We start from the raw sequence: 23119 nt of genomic DNA, 5'->3' as shown, positions 1-23119 counted from the left end.
TTTTTCATCTCCCTCCACAGCTCATGAACAAGAAAAACAACTCTCGCCTCTTCACTGTCACATGGTCAGTGGTGGGAAAAATGACTTTGCTTTTGAATTAATATGACTTGCGGTCCAACCTCTCATGCATAGTAATAATTACAGCACACACACACAAAGGTTTGAGCACACATGCCTGAGGCTTTGCTGAGTTTGTATAACGGGTGACTGAAGACAGGCAGAAGAACAAGATCCCGACATGTGCAAAAATCTGTGGGTAAACAGCTAAAACCAACCATGGCTGCATGAAATCTTTACAAGCACTAGCATATATTATTTTCTCTGTGTGTTTTTGTATGTGTGCACAAAATGTCCCTGCTATCTGACATTTTAAAGTTTTATATTATAAAACATCACAGAAAATAGATTCCTGAGAGATCACAGCTGGACTCTAGAGGCTCTAATTTAATGATCTAGGTCTAAAGCACATGGCGCAAAAGCATTAAGGCTGTGTCTAAATTCACTTTAGCTATTTTAAGGATGGAAAAAAACGCAATGCGCCACAACGCATGGTCTGATAAGGTTGTGCTTATTCTCTTAATGAGTAATTGGTGTTTTAAGCATAACGTGCATCAAACCAATCAGAGTCTCAACTCCCATTCCTTTTAAGAGTTAGTTGCATTACACCATGGCACATTTGCTATTTCATGGTGAACTAAGTAAGGGGAAACCTAAACGCTTCACAAGCAAGAAAACAGTTAAAAAGATCATCTGCAGCGCGAGGATAAAGAACAAGACTCCTCTATTCGGCCTCTTTTCTTTCTCTTTACTTTACTTTTACTCTTTACTTTACTCCTTTACTTTTAATGGAGATAAGGAAACGGTGTTGTACGCACTCCACTGAAGAAATCCATTAAGAATCCATACTTCTAAATTCAGTTTTAATTTCAAGCAAACAAATAAATAAATAATAAAAATGAAGTGTGGTCAAAAAAGATATCCAAACATACGCCCAATTCCCCCATATGGTGCAAAACCCAACAGGTGGACAGATCTAAGCTTTTTTTTTTATTAAAACAAACATAAATATACATATAATAAATACTACTACTACTACTAATAACACTATACAAAAACAAGTTGTCATGAATAAACTGAAAAAGCCACCCGAGGTGAAGAAGGCATGGAGGCAGAGTGTAACGATAAAGTGACGCTGACAACAGAGAGGGTGGATCCAAACACAGGGTTTATTAAATGGAAAGGTCAGGCAAGCAACAGTCAACACAGGAGCAAACAGATGTATACGGGCAATCCAAAATCGTAGTCAAAGTAACAGGCGAGTGGTCAGAAGGCAGGCAGCAGACAAGAATAAACAATAAAACAAGGCTAGGTTCAAACACGGCAAGACAAAGGAAAGAAAAACATGACGTAATGTTTCACTATACAGATTCACAAGACTCAGCAACAATGTGTGTGTTTGTGCTGTATTTAAAGTCCATGTAATCAGTTCGTAATGGTCCTCCGGCTGTGAGAGTGTAATCAGTCAGGATTAATATCCGCTTGTGTGTGTGGTGCATGACTGGATATTGTAATCCGTAAATGGCGGATTTGTAGTGTGTTAGCGATCGGCAGCCGGTAGATTGTTGGTGATAATAACACAGTGGTTTTCATATTTATGTAGAAAATAGTCATTTTTGTACTATTTTAATTCTTTTATTCTTTTTCATTTTTTCAGATATTTGCGTATTGCTGTATGAAGAAATGGGTATTCATATAAGAGGCCCAACTAACGCGCCCTGTGCTGGACTTTAGACCTACTTTCGGTTGTTCAATTGCGCAGTCTATTTTAGTTCCTCAATATAGCAACGCGTCAACAATGTGCCTTAACACACCTCTTTTCTAGGCTGGCACACCTTTGATTCCACAAAGCGACGCAAATGGATTTGTCGTTTAAAAAACATGAAAAAACTAGGGCTGCGTTGGTCAAATAGCAACAATCAGGCATGTGGCACATAGGGCTCAACCTTGGATATCCTAATCTTGGATATAAAGTGCCCTTCTAAAATGATCGAAAGTGCCCCCGCGCCGCGACACACCCTCCGTCCCGGCCTTCAGTAGGCGCGCGACAACACCGCTCTTGAGTACGCGCGCGACAACAACCCACCCCCGCTCTTCAAAAAATGTATCCTGCACATGCCCTTTGTACAGTCTCTGCACGGGCCTGGCAACAATCGTAGCAAAAACCTCTTGCACAGGGTGTATAATTGGGCCCTAGGGCTTTTCACATTTCATACTCTATTGACCATGTAAAGTATTCATTCATTAATTTTTCTGCAGCTTAGTCCCTTATTTATCAGGGGTCGCCACAGCCGAATGAACCACCAACTATTCCAGCATATGTTTTATGCAGCGAATGCACTTTCAGCAGCAACAGCCCATCCCATCTCACATTCACACACTTATACACTACGGCCAATGTTGTTTATTTAATTCACCGTGCCACCATAATTCGTCATATTGTCTATAGTAAAAAAGCACCATGAGCAATTTCAAATATTTACATTGCACAAAAATATTCATAAGCTTCATTTGATTGCAGTTGAACCACTGAAGTCACATGGAATATTTTGACGATGTTTTATTTTCTTTATTGGACTTTGAATGTCTTTGAGACATTGCCCTTAATGGAGGATGATGGAGCTGTTGGATCTAATCAACAAATATCTGCATTTGTGAAAAAAGGTCTCAGAAGATTAAACCAGCATGAGGGTAATTAATTAAAAGCATAATTGCTATTTTTGGGTGAACTAATCCTGTTATGAGAATAAAAATGCTTCATGTTTTGAGGTCTTGTCAGATTTGGCTTGTGTCCCTCAAGAGCACTTCTGTAAAAATCTAAAAAATATCTACACGTACAAAAACCTGATTCTGTTACTTTGTTTGAAGATGTTTTCACTGTTTCTCCCACACATCCGCATCCACAGCCGCTGTCCAGCAGTGCTGGAGGATCTTGTGTAAGTGCTTGGTGGATGTGTGTTAGCAGGGCACGTCTAACACACCTGTTACATCAGAGCTGGGATTTTAATCAACTCGCTGTATTCCACATGCACTCCTGAAAACATCTGTGACCCAGCCAGCTCTGAGACCACATGCACAGCATATCCTCACAGGGTCAGATGTGTTTGGGTTCCAGAGGAGATTTGTATGCACACTGCAATAAAACGGTATTAGTTTTATAGGCGGATATAATCATCTTATATAATCTTCTCATTCATTGCATTCAGTGAATTGGGATATTGAAGCTACTCTAAGTGATTTCTGCACTACAAATGGCATTGTAGAAGTAATGGTTGTTTACAAACGGATTAAAAAACACTCCCCTTTCCAAATTCATATTTAGCTTATCAGGTGCTTTCTCGGACGTTTAATCATTTTAATCAAACCCATTGTTACAGTTAACTAAATAAAAAACTATTTGTATACACTTTGACATGCATTGTAAAAACTTGATCTCTTCACCAGCAACTTGATTTGTAAATTATAACTCTAAAATTTAACATAGTGATTATTGTTAACAGTTTTAGAAGTTTTCAGCATTAAATTGTTTAAGAAATAATAATCACACTTAATTTTTTTATGTACAATTATTGCTATTAACAAACTATGACTACTATTAACTATGACTATTAGCTCAAACTCCTAATTTGCTGATTATCAATAGTTATAAGGTAGTAGTTGGGTTTGGGCATTGGGACGGACTATGGATGTAGAATAAAATCTGGCAGAATATGTACTTTATAAATACAAATAAACAGCTAAAATCTTAATAATATATATATAAAATAAGTCACAAGTTAACAGTGAGAGTCGGTACTTAAAAGTGTTAACATATATAATATACACTGCATCTGGAAAGTATGCATAGAGCCTCACTTTTTCCACATTTTTTTATGCTACGGTCTTATTTCAAAATTGATTAAATTCATTTATCTACTCAAAATTCTACACACAATATCTCGTAATGACAATGTGAAAAAAGATTTTTTTGAAATTGTTGCAAATTTATTAAAAATAAAATAAAAACTGAAAAATCAAATGAACATAAGCATTGCTCAATACTTTGTTGATGCACCTTCGGCAGCAATTACAGCCTCAAGTCTTTTTGAATATGATGCCACAAGCTTGGCACGCCTGTCTTTGGAAATTTTTGCCCATTCCTCTTTGCAGTTCCTCTCAATGTCACGCTAAATCAAGAAAAACAACAACAACAAGGTGAATCCAATTGCAAGTGTTTAATGACCAATGGTCATAAATCAAAAGAGTGCAAAAACAATCCAAAACAAAATAACAATGATAAGTATAGTAGCAGTGTTTGAAAAATGTTCCAGATACACACCAAAGGAGCGTCAAACAAGAGTCCTGACAAAACACAGCCAGATCATAAACAAACAATTACGAACTGACATCCAAGTTAAGCACTGCCGCTCAGATATATGTAGACGCAACTGAATAAGGCACAGCTGAGCTGCTGATCAGAACAGCTGATCAGCACTACGTAATCATCCACGTGATCACAACAATGCCACACAGACACACGGAGTAAAGCAAAACACAACCACGTGACAACAACAAACACTGCAGAAACAGCGCATGTGTCAGCAACCGTGACACTCAAACTCAGTGACAAAAATTAGGTTGGATGGGAAGAGATGGAGTACAGCCATTTTCAGATCTCTCCAGAGATATTTAATAGGGTTTGGGTCTGGGCTCTGGCTGGGCCACTCAAGCACATTCACCATAATATTTCAATGATATTTTGGCCGTGTGCTTTGGGTCATTGTCCTGCTGGAAGATGAACCATTACCCCTGTCTAAGGTTAAGAGCACTCTCACCATCGGGTAATTGATCACCTCCCTGACTAAGGCCCTTCTCCCCCGATCACTCAGCTTTGATGGCCGACCAGCTCTAGAAATGTCCAGAATGTACCTGAGCTCAATTTAGAGCTTGGAAAAAGAGGAAAAGAATGTGGAAAAAGTTAAACGCTATGATTACTTTCTTGATGCATTTTAAATAGAAATAAATCTATAAAAATAACAGAAGCTGCACTGACTACTCATTATCTATTTTATACATGACCAACCAAGATATACATATTTCAAACTACAAAACTATTAATAGTAGTGAAATTTTTAAAGTGCTTAATTTTCAGCACCAAAAGTTATACTAGCAGACATCAAGTTCACATTATGTAATTCAAAAGCATTAAACACCTGAAATGTAAGAGATCACTGTGAACAAGGTTTGTGATGGCTCATTAGTGTTGCCAGATCTTCTTAAACCTAAAATGTTTGTAGTAAATAGGCTACATACCAAAATATTGCACCGTCCAAATTTATAAACTCCGTAAACTGGATTGGAGAAGCCCAAATGCATTTAATAAGCATCGCTTATAAGAAGTGGACTTGGACACACTTCAAGAGAGCGCTCTTCAAAGCAGCCTTCCAAATATAAACAAAACATTACGCCTGTTGATGGCGGTTAAAATACACAACCATAATGATTCTGTTGTCCCTGGGAGATTGCTTTGGTCAAAAATAGAAGATTTCGAATCTGCCAGAACATTGCTATGGTTGTCAGTCATGGCACTTTGTAGAGTCAAACAATGTTCTGTACACAAAAGTATAACTTTGGTTTTAAAAGTGGGTGGGGGGACAAAAAAGGGGAAATATTTTTATTTAAATCCTATTTCCTGCATTTTCATATAGACAGGCCCGAAATTATTTATACCACTTAAATGTTTTGCACAAAAATAAAAGCTGAGATTTTTTTGTTCCACAATGATGCCTTTTGTACATTGTCTTATTATCTTTTGGCAGAAGCATGTTAAAAATACTTGCTGGTTGTGTAAAAGCAAGGGGTATAAACAATTTCGGGCTTGAGTGTATATTTAGGGATTATGGTGATACAAAATCCAGGAATTGGCTGATTAAACAAATTTAATTTCAAACTAGCCAAACCAATAACTACATTTAATTATTAAAATAACCTAACAATGTAAAAAAATAACATTATGAACTACATGTGTGCTGAATTACTGGGGGGTGGCTAAGTGGTTAACAGGTCTTTCAACCTCACATTTCTTCACACCAAATCTGCATTCTTTAACCACTTATTGCCGTCCCCTATTCAATAAAAAATATGCCAAGACATTAGTTAATGCCTTCATTACTTTCTCAACTTGAATTCTATAATTCTCTTTTCCATGGTTTACCAAACACCCCAATAAATAAGCTCCAGAACTCTGCACCCAGGGTTCACACTCTCTTGAGGCTAGTCACATCATTCCCATTCTACAGAGTTCTTTGCTACCTGTCGGCTATCATATTCAATGCAAGATATCATCACCTCATCACTTCCAAAGCACGTCATGGTCTTAGTACTCCATATATTGCTGATCTCATCCATACTTGCACACCGGCTCGCACACTATGATCTTCTGACACTGACAGGATTACTTGTAATTCCACGCCACAATATAGCATTGTTTGGTGGACGAGGGTTTTCTGTTTCTGCCCCCAGGTCTTTTCCAATCTTTTTTTTCTTAACATTTGACTGTATGATCTGATTACGACTGATGACCATCTATTACATGGTTTATTGTACTTTGTTTGTCTGTCTGCTGACCTGTTTATATGTTTTGCCACTGTAATATGACCTGGAAATTTTGGAAAGGCTCTATGTAAAGTAAAGTAAAGTAAAGTAAAGTAAAGTGAAATAAAAAAATAAATAAAATGAAATAAAATAAAATAAAATTAAATAAAATAAAATTAAATAAAATAAAATAAAATAAAATAAAATAAAATAAAATAAAATAAAATAAAATAAAATAAAATAAAATAAAATAAAATAAAATAAAATAAAATTAAATTAAATTGTAGTAGTTATTATTATTATTATTATTATTATTATTATTATTATCTGCTTTATTTAGACATTAAATCATGGCGAAAATAAATGAACTTCTGCAAACTCTATTTAATCACTTTGCATGATTCATTTCAATTCTCCCATTCCAATCATTTTGTCTCTGAAAACTCCTACCGATGCATGAGCAATAATCCAATTATTGTATGCAATAATGCAACACAGATTGCACTGACAGAAGATGTTCAAGTATTTTTAGCCTCAAACGGCCTGGTCAGATTGCTGTTTATATCTGCTGTTAGGTGTGTACCTTTGACCATTTTCCTCATTTAGTTTGACGATCTACATATATGTTCTAATTTTTTTTAAATCAATTAAACATCATTTGCATATCATTGCAAAAGATTTGATTGGAAACTGAAGTATGAGGTGACATTGAATAATTTGATAATATAACTTCTAATTGCAAATTTTGTCACTGTTTTGGAGCACACTAGCTTGTAGATAACCTTAAGACTAACATATTGATACTAACACCTAAAAACCTTTTTTTGATTTGACAGAGACTTTAAACCAAACTTACAAATTCCGATGGCAAAGTTTAAATGCCATGTCATCAGCGTTCCCCAACGTGTCCAGTTATATTTAAAAATAACAGAGAGGTAATGTTTTGTGCTGTTATGCATGAATTTGACCACATGCGAGTTCCTACTGTGAAAGCAATCTGATCAAATGCATTTTCAAAAATGAAAGTGGTGTAAAAGTGAACAAGTTAAAAATTAGGGCTGCACAATATATTGTTTTAGCATCGAGATCGCAATGTGCGCATACGCAATAGTCACATCACAAAGATATGCAATACCCAGTCTAAATTATAGTTCACCAGGAGCTACAAAGTTGTATTCAATCACTGTATTTATATGTAATTTATATGATTTATGCAAAATAATAATAATAATAATAATTTTTACATAGAATTTTTGTCCTGTTTGTAGTCCAAATATCTACATTTTCACTTAACCCACCGGCAAATACTCTAAATTTTCACTTATTTCTTCTGACAGAGATAACTAAACTAAAATATTTTTACTTGATCTAAGAATGCTTTGATATTTGGACTAGAAACAAGACAAAACAAAGTAAGAAAAGCATATTTTGTATTGTGATTATTCAGTTACTGTACGTGTATACTGTTAGACTCCCCAGATAAACGTCAAATAAATTTATTCAAACCATATTTTGAAACTGTAGTCATATCGCAATATTTATTATAGAAAAATAAGAAAAGAAATATAGAAAAAATGTATTTTAGCCATATAAATTGTTTACTGCATTACAGGGGTGTGAATTGATCATTTAGAAAATAGTTAAACAGTGTACAAGTTGAAATTTTACTGATGCATCTTAAATGCAAGCTAAACTAACATAAAAGAAGACAACATACTCACTATTATCTGACCCATTTGAATTCAAATCAGATGAAACGGCCTGTAGATCTTCAATTCACTTGCTTTTATAAGTTCACCCATCTCACAGTATCTCTGTACTTTGAATGTATAACTGTATTGCACCTCAAGAGCACCACAAGTGTTCTGCAATGCATTACAAACACAGTAAGTACATTGTATTCATTTTTTTGATGCGAATACATAGCAGTTAAGGCCACCTGATATAAAGTGGGACCAGAAACTCAAACAGCTTTGACACATGTAGAGGGAGAGTAAATGATTTTTGCATAAATAATTGAAGAATTTTCATTTTTTGGTGAACTTTCGGTTTAATTATAAACTGAATATTACAGGAAACACAAACAACCGTTAACCAACCAACACTTCCCATTTGCAATCATGTATATTAACAACTTATTTAACCTCTAAACACTTTTTAAATAGTTTGCATGCAGTTTAGGCTTAGAAACGGGGAAAAAATTCATTAGCCTAATGCAAAACAACAGAAGTGCAGAGAAAGTCCAACGTCATTGAAAAGCAATCGTGTGTGGTCAGAGGCTTCCTCAAATCTCTCCTACAGCAGACGTTTAGTGATAGATTAGGCTTTCTCATTATCCGCCTCTGTACTGCATCTTTTAGAAGACATTGGGCCAGTATCCTCTGATTCACTCAACCAATTTAACCCAAATTGCTCCTGGGAGAATGCTGAGAATATCCTTAAACACCTGTGATTTACAGTGGACACAGGGACGGTATGGGGCTCATATGGTAGAAATGGAGCTAAATGATGAAATACTGTGTAACAGGACTGACATGCGGCAGAGAGGGAGAGAGAAAATCAGAGCCAGACAAGATCACAGATGAACAAGGAAATGCTTGTAATGAATGCGCCTGCCAACCATCGTTTCTAATAAGGAATCATTTCAGACTGAGGGGAACTGAATTGCGTTCTGTATTAAATCCATACGGGACATATTCTGTTCTTTATTTCACCTTCTTATACCTCGAACCCCTGAGGTGAGTTGTTTGAATTGGCTGCTCTCATTTTCACATACATATACAGCTTCAGGCATTCACAGCCTACTGTAGGCGTTCACAATCTGGTCAGTTGTCACAAACAGTTGACTTCAGTCTACAGCAACATGGCACATGCAATGCAAATATATGTCGAGCATGAGAAAACCACCACTTTTTTTTCCTCAGCTAAACTCGATATTCTCAGTAATGAGCGATAAAGAGTGAATCTTCATAAAACATAAAACCAAGGAATGTGTGTGAGACTGGGAGTTTGGTAACGTGGTGTTTGAAGTAACTAATTAACTGCAGAGACAGATTTGACCTTTTCTACAGACTACATCGATTTCCCCCTACAGGACATACACACACACACACACACACACACACACACACGCAAACAAAACAGACCACTATAATACAGAGAGAGAGTGAGAGAGATAAATAGATAGATAGTGAGAGAATGTGCACTGTAAGGCTGACAAACAGAAGATGAATGTGAAGCCACACACACACAGACATATCAGATCCCACACTTGCATCCCACCCAGCAGTTTTGTGTTTAAAAAAAACATCTAAAAGACATACAAACATAGATGTCTTGGCTAAAAAGGGCTGAATTTAGACTGTCAAAATCTAAAAGATGTTTAACAATAGACCACTAGTCATTCCTGCCTATTTCAGAATCAGAATCAGAATCAGATTTATTGCCAAGTGTGCTTCACGCACACAAGGAATTTTTTTTGGCTACAGAAGCTTCCAGTGTACTTAAAGTGACAAGTGACAACACAAAATAAAGTTTGTTTCAATACAGTTTTTTAAATTTAATTCTTAACCCTTTCCAGGCAGGCGTTGCTGATTTGCAACATATAAAAGCATTGACTTTGCCTGTTTCTAAAATTTAATTTGAGCCTGAAAGGGTTAAACCAATAAAATTGCTTTTCCATATTTTGTGATTCTTGTTTTTTTCATCATGGGACCTTAATCTTTCCTACAATGACCTTTGATGTTGAAAAGTTTTGAAAAATTGATTTTATTTAAGTTTTAAACAGTTTAAACGATATAATGCCTGGGTTGGTGTTGTAAATTACGGTACAAAAACCTTGTAATAAGCTGTACCAGTGTAACCAAGGGAGTTGGGATACACCAGAATTGAGGATCCAATATCCAGTTTATTACAAAATAGCCAGGCATGCAATGGTTAAACAGAAAAAAAAACATGAGGATGTCATGAGGGTAATCCAAAAGTGTGGTTGTTGTCATAGGTGGAGAGGTCAATACAGGCAATAAAATATCATAAACAAGACAAGGATCAAACACGAAAAGACTATATACACTTTATACATGGTACACTTTGTAATGTTATAGCAACAAGACTCAGCAATGTGTGTATCAATGTGAGGTGTATAAATAGTCCTGGTCATTAGAGCATTACAGTGATGGGCAGTAGTGTCCCTACAAGTAGAAACGCTACTAGCTTAACTACATTTCTCAGTAGCGTGGCGGTAGTGTCGCTACTTTCTAAATCAAACAGCTTTTCAGCAGCGAAGCTATTTTTTTAGTCAAGTAGTGTAGTCGCGGCCACACAGCAGTCCGATAGCAGATCAATAAGTGACAATAACTGAAATTCACAGAGCTGTGAGGTCGGTGTCTAGCCGATGAAAATAAATCCATATGATAGTGGGAATGACAATTTCTTTTTCAAAAAGTTCAACTTTTTGGTGACTGAGGAAGAGGATTTATTTCTGAAGCAGCATATCTCATGATCATACCTTGAGTAGTACATGTTGAGATACAATATGTTTAATTCTGATGCTGTGCTCAAAAAATAGCAATTTATAGTAAGTACTATAATGTTTTTGAACTACACAATAGTGAAGTACTTAAATTATTTGTTGTGGTACTTGGCTAAAGTATATTGTAATTACTATTAGTTCATAATAGTTCCTAATGAAATTACATTATGTAGTGTAATTCATTAATGAAGAGTTGTGTGAGTGTGTGTGTGTGTGTGTGTGTGTATGTACATATATATATATAATGCTTATTCCTAAATATTTCTTATTTCCCTTTACTAAAACTGACTATAGTATTTTAAATGTGTAATTTTTTTATTTTTTTATTTTTTTTGCTGTTGTTTACTATAATTTGTTTCTGTTTAGTACAGCATATTATTTGCTGTAAATAACTGAACTAAACAAATATGCCTCATATGTTTTATTGACAGATTTATTGACAGTTTTATTCATTACTAAGATATGACTGACTTGAATTTAGGTTGCTCCGATTTAAAAATAAAAATTGCAATTTCCCAGAGGGTAGCTTTTAGTGTAGTTAAGGTACATTTCAGGTAGTAGCTAATAGCTTAGCTTAATAATTTTTAAGAAGTTTGCCCAACACTGGAGCATCAGCTGTTTGTGTAACCAAGGAGAGAAGTGAAACTGGTGTGTGTGTGAGGTGTATGATGTGATATGTAGTTCATATCAGTGGCATACTTGTAGTTCTGGTGATAGATCTAACTAGATCGCTGGTGATCATAACAACTAGTACTTTTTTATTATTTTAGGGATTTAATTCTCTCTTTATTATTTCTTGTACAATATATTGTTTCAAACTACTAAAACGGCAATTAAAGTCACTTAGCTAAATTGTGCAGTTTTTCAGTATTTCCAATATCAAAAGTCGTCTGAGCAAATACAAAAGTTCATAATGCATAATGCAATTCATATCCATTAATAAACAGAAAAAACTGTGAATCACAAAATGCAGAATGTGTTTATTGTTATTATTGTTTATTTTTAATTTTTTTACAATGCATGCATCTATTAAAGATCCACTACACAAAAAAAGCTTGCTAAGACACACTCTATTTGTGGGGATTTCCCATGATTGGTTTCTAGTGTACAAACTGTATCTTCTATCCAATTGTCCCACCACATAACCCTCAAAGAAATACAACCCTCACAGAAAACATGCTGCATTTTACATTTTTATTCATACTGCAAGGTTAAAAAATACCAGTACTTGCATGGACAAAATGTAACATTATAAAATGAATACCACATACACACTAGGTCACATCTTTGATCTAGAACCGTGCTTATTTAAAATGAGCTTTATGATTTTTTTCTCCTGAAATCCACTTACAACGTTAGTCAAGGTTTCTTGCATCAAAAACAGGCGTAATTTCATTTTATATTCGCCACACTGTGTGCAACGGTGTGTAGAAATGAAAAACCAGACTCTCCCCATTATAGTCAAGGAATTTTTCAGGTGAAACTGGTACTATTCTGCACTCCTTGTAAAGAATCATTTCACTAAGCCACCTTTTTGACCTCATCCTTCTGAAATAAAATGATTACATCTATACAGTTCATCAAGCTCCTTTATTAAAAAAGGTAGGAATATTGGTTTTATTTCTATGATGAAGTGTCTATAATACTGCAAGCCTTGGACTTTATTACTGATGTTAAATATTTTTTACTGCAACAAATTTTATTTCACCTTTTTTGAACAGTAATCAACAGAAATAATCTTAAAAAATGGGGAAATATTGATTTTTATTACAATATATTATAATATTAGCACCCCTGCAACTATATGACAACTGGTTGAGGAGAATACATGTATATAATATGAAAATGAGTTTACTAAAGATTCACTGACCTCAAAATAGCACATAGATATCTTATAAAGCATGATATTATCAATATAATACATATTTATTTCAATAATTGTTATAATAAACATGCCCCCTCTAGCAGAATACATTTGTCAACGCGTAAAGATGAATAAGCTGAGTCATTAACATGCATTGAAGTTACACTTGAACAGCACATTAATAATGCATTTGTTTATTTTTTGTACTCACATTAACCTTTAAATGTTTAAACCACTAACAGTACAAGGAATCAACAGACTTCAGTTCATTTAAATATACATTAGCTCTGTCTAAAAGTGTTTGATAGTAAGTGAGTTAGTTTAGTTCCAGAATTTACAGCATGAGGAAATTAAAGAACTCTCCAAGCAACACTGAGAAAAATAATTAAAAAGCATAAGGCATATAAGTAGTACAAGAAGACTTTCAAGTCATTAAATATTCCTTAGAGTACGTGAGTCGGTGATTAAAAAATGAAACAGTATGACACGGCTGTGAATTTACCTCCAGCAGACTGTCCTCAAAACAAGATGGACCAAGAAAAATGATAAATTATGACTGAAGCTACAAAAGGTCACAATCTGCAGATTTCTGAATCGGCGTCTGAAGTATACAGTAACTTGCCCAGTTTAACAGGAGAGTGGCAAAGAGAAATCCACTTTTAAAAAATATTCATATCACAATGTCACTACAGAATATACACTTGGGACTCACAGATATTTTAGAAAACAGGACTTTTTATATATATATGTAAAACCCTGGCTCGCATAATCTATTTCTGAGATAAAAAAGAGTGTCTAATTGTTTAGTCAGACTTCTGTTTACGTTTTACTTCAAGCTTTGCTACTGTTCAGAAATCTTTGCCTATTGCTTCGCTCTTTGCACTCTTGCTTTTTATATTTTATTCTCTAATTTTAACTTGAACCTATCAGCAAATTGCTCAATTGACACAGCTTGAAAATCAACATTGAATCAACAAACTTTCTGGAATACAACTTTACTAAAAAGAGTGGAATTATCGACTAAACTATCCTCCCGCTACCACTAGCTTTCATTCCTTGTTTCTTCTGCTCTTGTTTATGTAAAGCACTTTAAATTACCATTGTGTATGAAATGTGCTATAGAAACAAACTTGCCTTACCTTTTTGCAATAAATGACACAATGAATAGCAGGAGTTTTAGATACAGCACTACATTTACATTTATGGCATAATAAATATTAATTAAATTATGTTTGTGAGATTTATTATTTATACGCTGATTTTAATTGTCTCTGTGTATTCTTTTGGTATAAAAACACCTCTTGCATCTCATATGGTTATGTTAATATTTTTTTTTTCTACCATTAGAGACTGTAAACAGACGTTATTATATCTCCACATGCACACATGTCAGGTCAGTCCCTGGAACGACAGGAAAACTGCCACTTTAGCCTGGTTCTGACTGCCATGTAGATTTTTCTGCTTCATCACCAAAATGTTCAGAATGGTTTATATTGTTTTAAAGCTCAACATATGTTAAGTTACCCAGCTTAATTGAATGATATTGAATCTATGTGTTTTAGAATTCCCTGTCGGACTGGGCAGTCATGGAATGCGTGGAAGTTATAGCAAATCGTTTGGAAGTTATGATATAAATCTTATGGAATTGGCCCAAATGATGACATAAAATGTCCAATAGCAGATTAATTTGGAGCAAAGTGTATTTGGATGAAGCTGGAAAGTGGAAGGATATTTTATTTGTCAATTTTATAAATAAAATTGACGTTGTAGCACTTAAAATTTCACAGTTTTTAAAATGCTTTTAGGACCTTTACATCATAAAAATTAGACCATGCTTTACAAAACTTTAAGAATATTTTGATAAATGTGCAAACATACTGTACATTAACCTAGTATTTGGCACAAAGTCTGGAAAATTATGGTTCGCTGCAGTTCTAAATATAATCTTTTTTACATGGAAATTTCTTAAAAATCTTTGATAAAGATATCACGGCTATATTTTAGCAGAAAAATCTTTACATCGTGTCAAATGATCTTATATATAAACATGAATCAGAAAAAAAAAAAGAAAAACGACGGGTTTTCACAGAGGGGGTCACATTTAATAAGTGTTTTTTAGAGGATATGCACCATCATTAACATGCACACAAAGTGAAAAAGCTAAAACAAGTGATTAAACTATCATCCAAACTATCGTCCAAACATTGGATCACTAATAACCATGTACATGAAAACTACTGGTAAAAAAAAACAAAACAATAATAATAATCAGATTTGGTGTACTGCCACTGAACACTCTATTTGTTGTAAGCATGTCGTCAAGCTGAACACTGCATCATTAGAAACGTGCTGTCTCTGCTGTGAATCATGGTGGCAGCAGCATCAAGCTGTGAGGAGTTTCCCTGAAGCAGCCCTAGAAGACTAGTGAAATGAACACAGCTGAACAACAGGGGAAATCCAGGAGAAAAATCGGTGAAGCCTAAAACTCATGCACAACATGGGAGAACAGTTGTTTTCCAGCTGACAATGATCTTAGGCACAAATCCAAAGCTGTGTAAGTATTAAAAACAACTTGCTCTACCGCTTGAAGTACTGTAGAATTGTGTGCCCTTATGCCCTTTTACAAGAAATAATAGGACTATTTGAATGTATGTGTAATGTTTTAGCTAAAAATACCTCCAGGATCAGGTATTATGCCAAGTTGTAAATGTGAGCTGGAAGCAAAGCAGACTGTTTTCACATTTGTCTCATTAAATGCACATTTAAAGCTTTGTCAACTTAAAAGTTCACTCAAACCTGAAATTAAAGCCATAATCTAATCACTCTTCAATTGTCACAAACCTTTTAGACTTTCATTTCGAACACAAAAGATGATATTTTGAAAAGTGTTGAAAAACAGTGACCACTGGCTATGTTTCCATCCATTTATTTTTATGTGCGTTTTTGATATGAACATAAAAAACGGTTGCATGTCGGCATGCTGTCTTCTGAGGTACAAGTAATGTATTAAATAAAGAAAAGACTCACGCAGCTTCTCCCATCACAGCCAATTCTGTTTTTACTGTTGATGTTTGGTGCCAGTTAATTATGATGTGACGATTTTGTTCTCTTTGACTGGACTTCATTTGCATTTCTTTTATGCAATATTCCTGTTTTGCACATACTGTAAATTAAATTCACATCAATGTATAAAAATATAGCCACTGATTCCATAGTTCTAGTTGTTTTTGATACTTTTCTATCTTTTTTTCATTTGTGTTTGACAAAAAAGACATTTTAAAGGTTTAGAACTTGAGGCAGAGTAAATACAGTAGTGAGTGTTTTTTTCCCTTCATTTTAGGGAGCATAATCACTTTAAACACCTGGTAGGCCTGTATAGTTTTTTTATGCTGTCTGACAGACACAAAAGGCTGTCAGACAGCATATCGCTTGATTTTTAAACTACAGTAATACATATTTGACTTCAAAAAATGTCAAAGACACACAAGGTTGAGCCAAAATACACATAAAACACTTGCCCACATAATAGTTGAACATTAACAAAACCAGGCTTCGTCCTCTTGACTTATTTTGATTGATGATATTCATTGTGATTGTACGATCCTGAAAGAAAACTTGAATACGATCGAGACATTTGATGTTGAGTTCAGAAACAGCGCTTATACTGATAAAAAGAGCCTTTCCCTTTGAATTAGATGTTTTTTCATGTTCAAACAGCAATATTATACACACACACAACATTTTAAAGCATAAAAAGCATAATAGGACCCTTTTAAAGGGTCACTTTACCCTAAACGTTATTAATCACTCACCCCTATCCAATTTTCTGAGACATCGGTTCCTGAGACAAAAGTCTCCCTGAGACTTGGGTTCTCCCTGAGACTTTTCATCTTAAGAACACAAAATAAAATATTTTGATATTTAATAATTCATATTTAATATTTTAAATTCAAAGGCTATCTGATTGTCAACAGACAGCAACAGTCCTAAGATGTTCAAAGTCCAGAAAAAGAACCAAAAACTTTGTCAAAACATTCCATGTGTCCTCAGGGGTTCAACTATTAACATAAGCTGCTCCAAGAACCCTTTTGTGCACCCAAAAGAAAAAACAAATTGCAAAATAACCAATATGCCAATATGTCATACAACCCATAGTATACACCCTCCCTAACCTGTTGTGGAAGAGAAAGCAGATGAACAAAGTCCTATTTGCAGTTTTTATGCTTCACAAAATAGCTTTAAACATGAACTAGACGCACTACAGAATGTTACGTTTTCACACACATGCACAGATTGCATGTATTCTATCCATGTTGCATTAACTTGGTTAGAGGCGCCCACCCCTGCACACTTGTTAGTCAAGATTTAAAGTGCATAACATTCATTAACATATGGTAACAACTAATTATTAGCACTTAGCTTATACAGATTTTACCCCGCATGTAAACATACTGTATAAACCTGCTTTGTCGGCTTATTATACATGCATATTGTTAGGATTATGGCACTTCGGTCTAGCTAATTCTTGTTTTGGTGGCAGAGTCCAGACACTAGTCCTGTCCTGTCATGTCTTGTATGTCCTGCTCAGCTTGAGTTTTCTTGGGTTCAGCACTCATTTCCGGTCATTTTCTGCCTTTGTCTTTGTATGAATGATGTCTTGGCTGTGCTCAGGCTGCGCATCACGCAGGAGCACAAGGTCCAAGTTTGTTTGTTGTTTTGTTCGCATCATGGTGTTTTCATTCTCAGCACTCCAGTCAAGTTGGTTTCGGTTTCAGTTGGTGCTGGGATCAGAAACATGCATGCCACTTGTGAGTGCACAGTGTTTTCATTTATCGTGTTCCCGTGCCTTGAGTTCTGTTTGTGTTGGTGTTGTGTTTAACACCGGATTCATGTTTACATGTGCTGCGTGATTTAGTGTTGTGTTTCATGTAAACACGCGATTAATGAGTTCTCTCATTGGCTGCATGTTTTAGTTCTGTTTTTTACATGAGCACATGAGCGTGTGTTGTTTTTTTGTGTCATGTGGTCCTTTCTATGGTCTATTCAAACCCTCCTTGTTAACCCATAATTTTACATAGTTTATTATGTTCACCTATTTGTTTGCCAGTTCTCCAATTTAGTCTCCTCATTTACCAGTTTGTGACTTGTCGTTTATTGCATTGTCGTGTTGTTTCTAGTCTTGTTTTGTTCCAGCCCTGAATGTTTTCCCCCTCTGGGTTATTTTTGTTGTCTTTTTGTTTTATTTTACAAAAAAAACAAACATGTTTTTGTCCTGCATTTGAGTCCTCGTTCCTTTCCCTCAACCTTAATACTGACACATATATTAATATTATATGTTCCCTCATTTAATTAATCTTACACTTTAAATGTATAGTCCATGAATGGCAAATAACTTACACTTAGAAACACCCTTAAAAGATAACTACACTGATCTAAGATACATTCTTAATCTGCTGATTATAAGGTGGATTATTTTCAGAGCATTATACTCACTCACTACTCTTCAGTACTTTTAGAAGAGCTACTTTATACTCTATGTATTATTTAGAAAATATATATACGTATTTCCTCTACTCACACTATACATTTTAGGCAAACAATGTCAATTTTTTAAGTATGATATTTCAATATTCTTTCCAGCTCTGCTAATTGTTTATTAGTGCAATATAACCTCAACTATCAGGGGGTGATTCTAGTAATGATTTGACATCTAAAGGATTTGGCTGATAAAACATCCAGGAGCCTCTGGTCTACAGAAAAGCATCAAGCCTCAGCAGAGTTTAAAAGCAGCTGTTTTGTGACTGTGTGTTTGTGACCTGGCTCCACATCCAGCGTCACCCTGCGTGTGTTCTGTTCGCTGGGGTTTCTGGGTTCAGCCGAGTGCTGGTAGAGGAGAAAAAGCAGTGACCCGCAGCGTTCTTATCTCAAGCTGAGCCCTCCGTTAAGTGTGTGTGTGTGTGTTTCAAGAGGAGTCCTCTGTTAATCTACTGTGATTGTGATTGTGAGTGAGTGGAGCCTGCTGTGAATCACAGATGTGACTTTGCATGCGTTGCCCTCTCCTTCTCTATCATGCGCATATACTACAAAAAAATAACAAATAAACACAGACAGATGTATTTCATCAGACCCATCTGTATGCATGTGCCAAGACTAGAGCCCACCTACCTGACTACTAGTTTGTGCATTTAAGAAGCCAAATTCATCAGCAGCGTCATTACCAAACACAATTATCTAACTAGCAAGCACATCCAAGCAACTTAATGCGTCTAGAAATGTGGACATTGTCAATACAAGTCCAAAATGAGCTACTGAATGGGGAATAAGCGACTTCTGATGGAAAGACATTGCAGAAAAAGATGCTGGATGGTAATTAAAATTATTTTCACCGCCCAAAAAGAGAAAATTCTGTCATCATTTTATTTCCTTCGTGTGGTTTTAAAGCTTTATGAGTTTCTTCTGTTAAACACAAAAGAAGATATTTTGAAGAAAGCTAAAACCAGTGACTTTTACAGTATGAAAAAATACTGTAGAATTAATTGGTCCAACCAGCATTCTTCAAAAGTCTTCTTTCGTGTAAAACATATAAAAGAAACTCAAATGGGTTCTGAACTAGTAGAAGTGTAAGTAAATGATGATAGAATTTTCATTTTTGGGTGAACTATCCCTTTAACCTCTTTTCAATCTTCTCTTCCGAATAAATATATGTTTATGTCACATGTGTAAAACCCATTACATTATTCAGATTGCTATGTTTTCATCCTGTGATTGTGTTCCTGACTTTGCATACATAATAAAGTTCTGGATAGATTAGTGTGGTAGTCATTTTAATGTACAAAAATGCAATTATCTTTAACAAACGATTTTGTGTGTGTGTGTGTGTGTGTGTGTGTGTGTGTACATGTACATGTACAACATACAAATATGAGCGTGTACAGCAGTGGTAAGTCTATATAATGATCAGGGTCGCATTAGCTTACCCAAATTTACTCATCCTCCCTTACATTCCCCTACACATATCTGATAATTATCAGATTCTCATAGTAGCTTGTGATTCATGGATGTTATTATTCAAATTGCATTATGTGACTTTTTATCTGTCAATTTTTGATGTTGAAAATTTTATACATGCATATATTAACATTATGTGTTACCTTATTAAATTTATCTCACGTTGTAAATGTGAGGTCCATGAATGACAAATAAATTAACCTACACTTACTGGAACAGAAAAGGCACTGGTAGCTCATTATTTGTTTTTTTGTGCTGTTCTGCTGGGTTCGCACAAAATGTGGAATTATGTAGTCACATGAACATACATAACATACAAAGTCAATGCAAACGTGCGATTAGCCACTGCGACTTACCACTGCGCAGCACAAAATGATGCAAAATGTAACAAAGATGCAGAATTCGCCAGTTGCTGCTTCATTCATTTATACATTTTTTCAGCTTAGTTCCTTATTTATCAGGGGTTGCCACAGCGGAATGAACCACTAACTATTCCAGAATATGTTTTACACAGCGGATGCCCTTCCAGCCACAACCCAGTAATGGGAAACATCCATACACTCTCTCACACACACACACACACACACACACACACACACACACACACACACACACACACACACACACACACACACACACACACACACACACTGATACACTAGCTAATTTAGCTTATTCAATAAATCTATATCGAGCATATCTTTAGATTGTGGGAGAAACCGCAGGAAACCCGTGCCAAGAGGGGGACACCATGCAAACTGCTCACAGAAATGCAACTGGTCCAGCCAGTATTTGAACCAGTGACTTTCTTGGTGTGAGGCAACAATGCTAACCACTGAGACACTGTGCCAGAGGTTAACAAGAATTATTTTTATTATTTGTTAAACTAAATTTCATTATATATATATATATATATATATATATATATATATATATATATATATATATATATATATATACTCACCTGTCCAACTACTTGTTAATGCAAATTTCTAATTATACAATCACATGGAAGCAACTCAATGCATTTAGGCATGTAGACAAGGTCACGACGATCTGCTGCAGTTCAAACCAAGCATCAGAATGCGGAAGAAAGGTGATTTAAATGACTTTGAATGTGGCATGGTTGTTGGTGCCAGCTGGGCTGGTTTGAGTATTTCAGAAACTATTGATCTACTGGGAATTTTACGCACAACTATCGATAGGGTTAACAGAAAATGATCTGAAAAAGAGAAAATATCCAGTGAGTGACAGTTCTGTGGGCACAAATGCCTTGATGACGCCAGAGGCCAGAGGAGAATGGCCAGACTGGTTCAAGCTGATAGAAAGGCAACAGTAACTCAAATAAACACTCGCTACAAGACAGGTATGCAAAAGAGCATCTCTGAATGCATCCAAGCTTAAGGCGGATGGACCACAGCAGCAGAAGACCACACCGGGTGCCACTCCTGTCAGCTACTGTAAGAACAGGAAACTGGGGCTACAATTCGCACAGGCTCATCACAATTGGACAACAGAATATTGGATCATGGATGTGCAGCCAAAAAAATCTGCATTAACTACGTGATGCTATCATGTCAATATGGACCAAAATCTCAATTATATATATATTGTCAGTACCTTGTTGAATCTATGCCATGAATGATTAAGTCAGTTCTGAAGGCAAAAGGTGGTCCAACCCAGTACTAGTAAAGTGTACCTAATAAAGAGGCCAGTGACTGTATATACATAATAGTAATATATAAATAAAAGGTTTAGATCAATAGTTATTTTTGAAGGAAAGATCCGACAAGGATGTATTAAATGGATCTTTTAATATTCCATCATCATATTAGAGTGATTTATGAATCTCACGTAACTCTAGTAGCGATGCAGAAATTATCAGTGATGCTAAAAGTAAAAAATGCCTGAAATAAAGTAATAATGTGAATACAGTAACTATTTAATCTTTACAAACATATATATATATATATATATATATATATATATATATATATATATATATATATATATATATATATATATATATATATATATATATATATATAAGTGTCAATTGTTTTAAATGCCAAAACTCTGATGCACTCAAAAGAAAAGTGCATCCAGACTGCATCCATACTAATGCCTGACTTTGCGCAGTTAGTAAAGTGATTTGTCTTCACTTTTCGGTTGTCTCCGTCGGACACATCCATTTCCTGGCCTCTCTGGAGTGTTAATGCAGACAGGAGCGTCTCTTTCCTTCTAAGTGGTTTGTTGTTCTAAGTGATTTGATTTGTTGTTCCATTACTCTTGCCCACTATGTCTGTCTACAAAACCTTTGTCTTGTTCTCCCTCTCGCTCATCTATTTATCTCTCTCTTTGTCACCAAACTCTTCCTCTTATCCCCCTGGACATCTTTCCATCCAGCACTCTCTTAATCTTTAACCCTCTGTCTGTCATCTGTCTGTCCGTCCGTCCATCCTGTCTTTCTCTTTCTGACTCAATATTACTTTGCACTAGTGAGCCAGGTTGTCCAATATTGGTGTCTGTAGTTTGACAGGTGTAATTTCCAGAGGAGAAGCTCCAGAGAGACACGTGCAGAGAGGTGTTGAATTCCTCTGTCCATCAAGCCTTTCCGCCGCAGAAATTTCCATGCGTTCATTCAGCTCCAAAACGTTTCTGATCTGCCAGTATCAAATTTAGATGGGTGCTCTACAGAACGAAACAGGAAAGGATATGGCAATATTTTTTCCCAGGGTAAAACGGCTCTTTGAAATGGAAATGTGCAAGTCATAGATACCAAGAAGAGCAAAGTAACAGGAACATGGCCAAAAAAGGAGCAATGCAAATTCTACAAGACAAGACTAGGAATACACACGAGATATGGAATTCTTTTAAACAGTCACTGTTCGGGACGGTCTTGGTTTAGTTTTTGTCTTCTTAGTAAATTTGAGGCTTGATCAAAGCCCGTAAACTAAAAATGCAAAATTTGCCATGGAAATTAACTAATTCTGCACTTTTTGTGCATAAATGACATGTCAAATATTAAAACTAATGTTAAAGCATACTTAAAGGGCCCATAGAATGCATTGATACAATAGCCCATT

At 35.4% G+C, this 23119-nt stretch overlaps 1 protein-coding gene across 12 annotated transcripts in view; it reads right to left on the bottom strand.

Moving 5' to 3' along the window:
- The window catches only part of htr2cl1 (5-hydroxytryptamine (serotonin) receptor 2C, G protein-coupled-like 1), a 186930-nt gene that overhangs the window by 63679 nt on the left and 100132 nt on the right, over positions 1–23119 (bottom strand). The gene's annotated exons all lie outside the window — the stretch shown is intronic.

The sequence above is a fragment of the Danio rerio genome, chromosome 7 (genome assembly GCF_052040795.2).
Source record: "Danio rerio strain M-AB ecotype USA chromosome 7, GRCz13ab, whole genome shotgun sequence".
Taxonomy (NCBI): domain Eukaryota; kingdom Metazoa; phylum Chordata; class Actinopteri; order Cypriniformes; family Danionidae; genus Danio; species Danio rerio.
The sequence above is the reverse complement of the archived record's forward strand: the minus strand, read 5'-3'. Positions and strand labels throughout refer to the sequence as shown.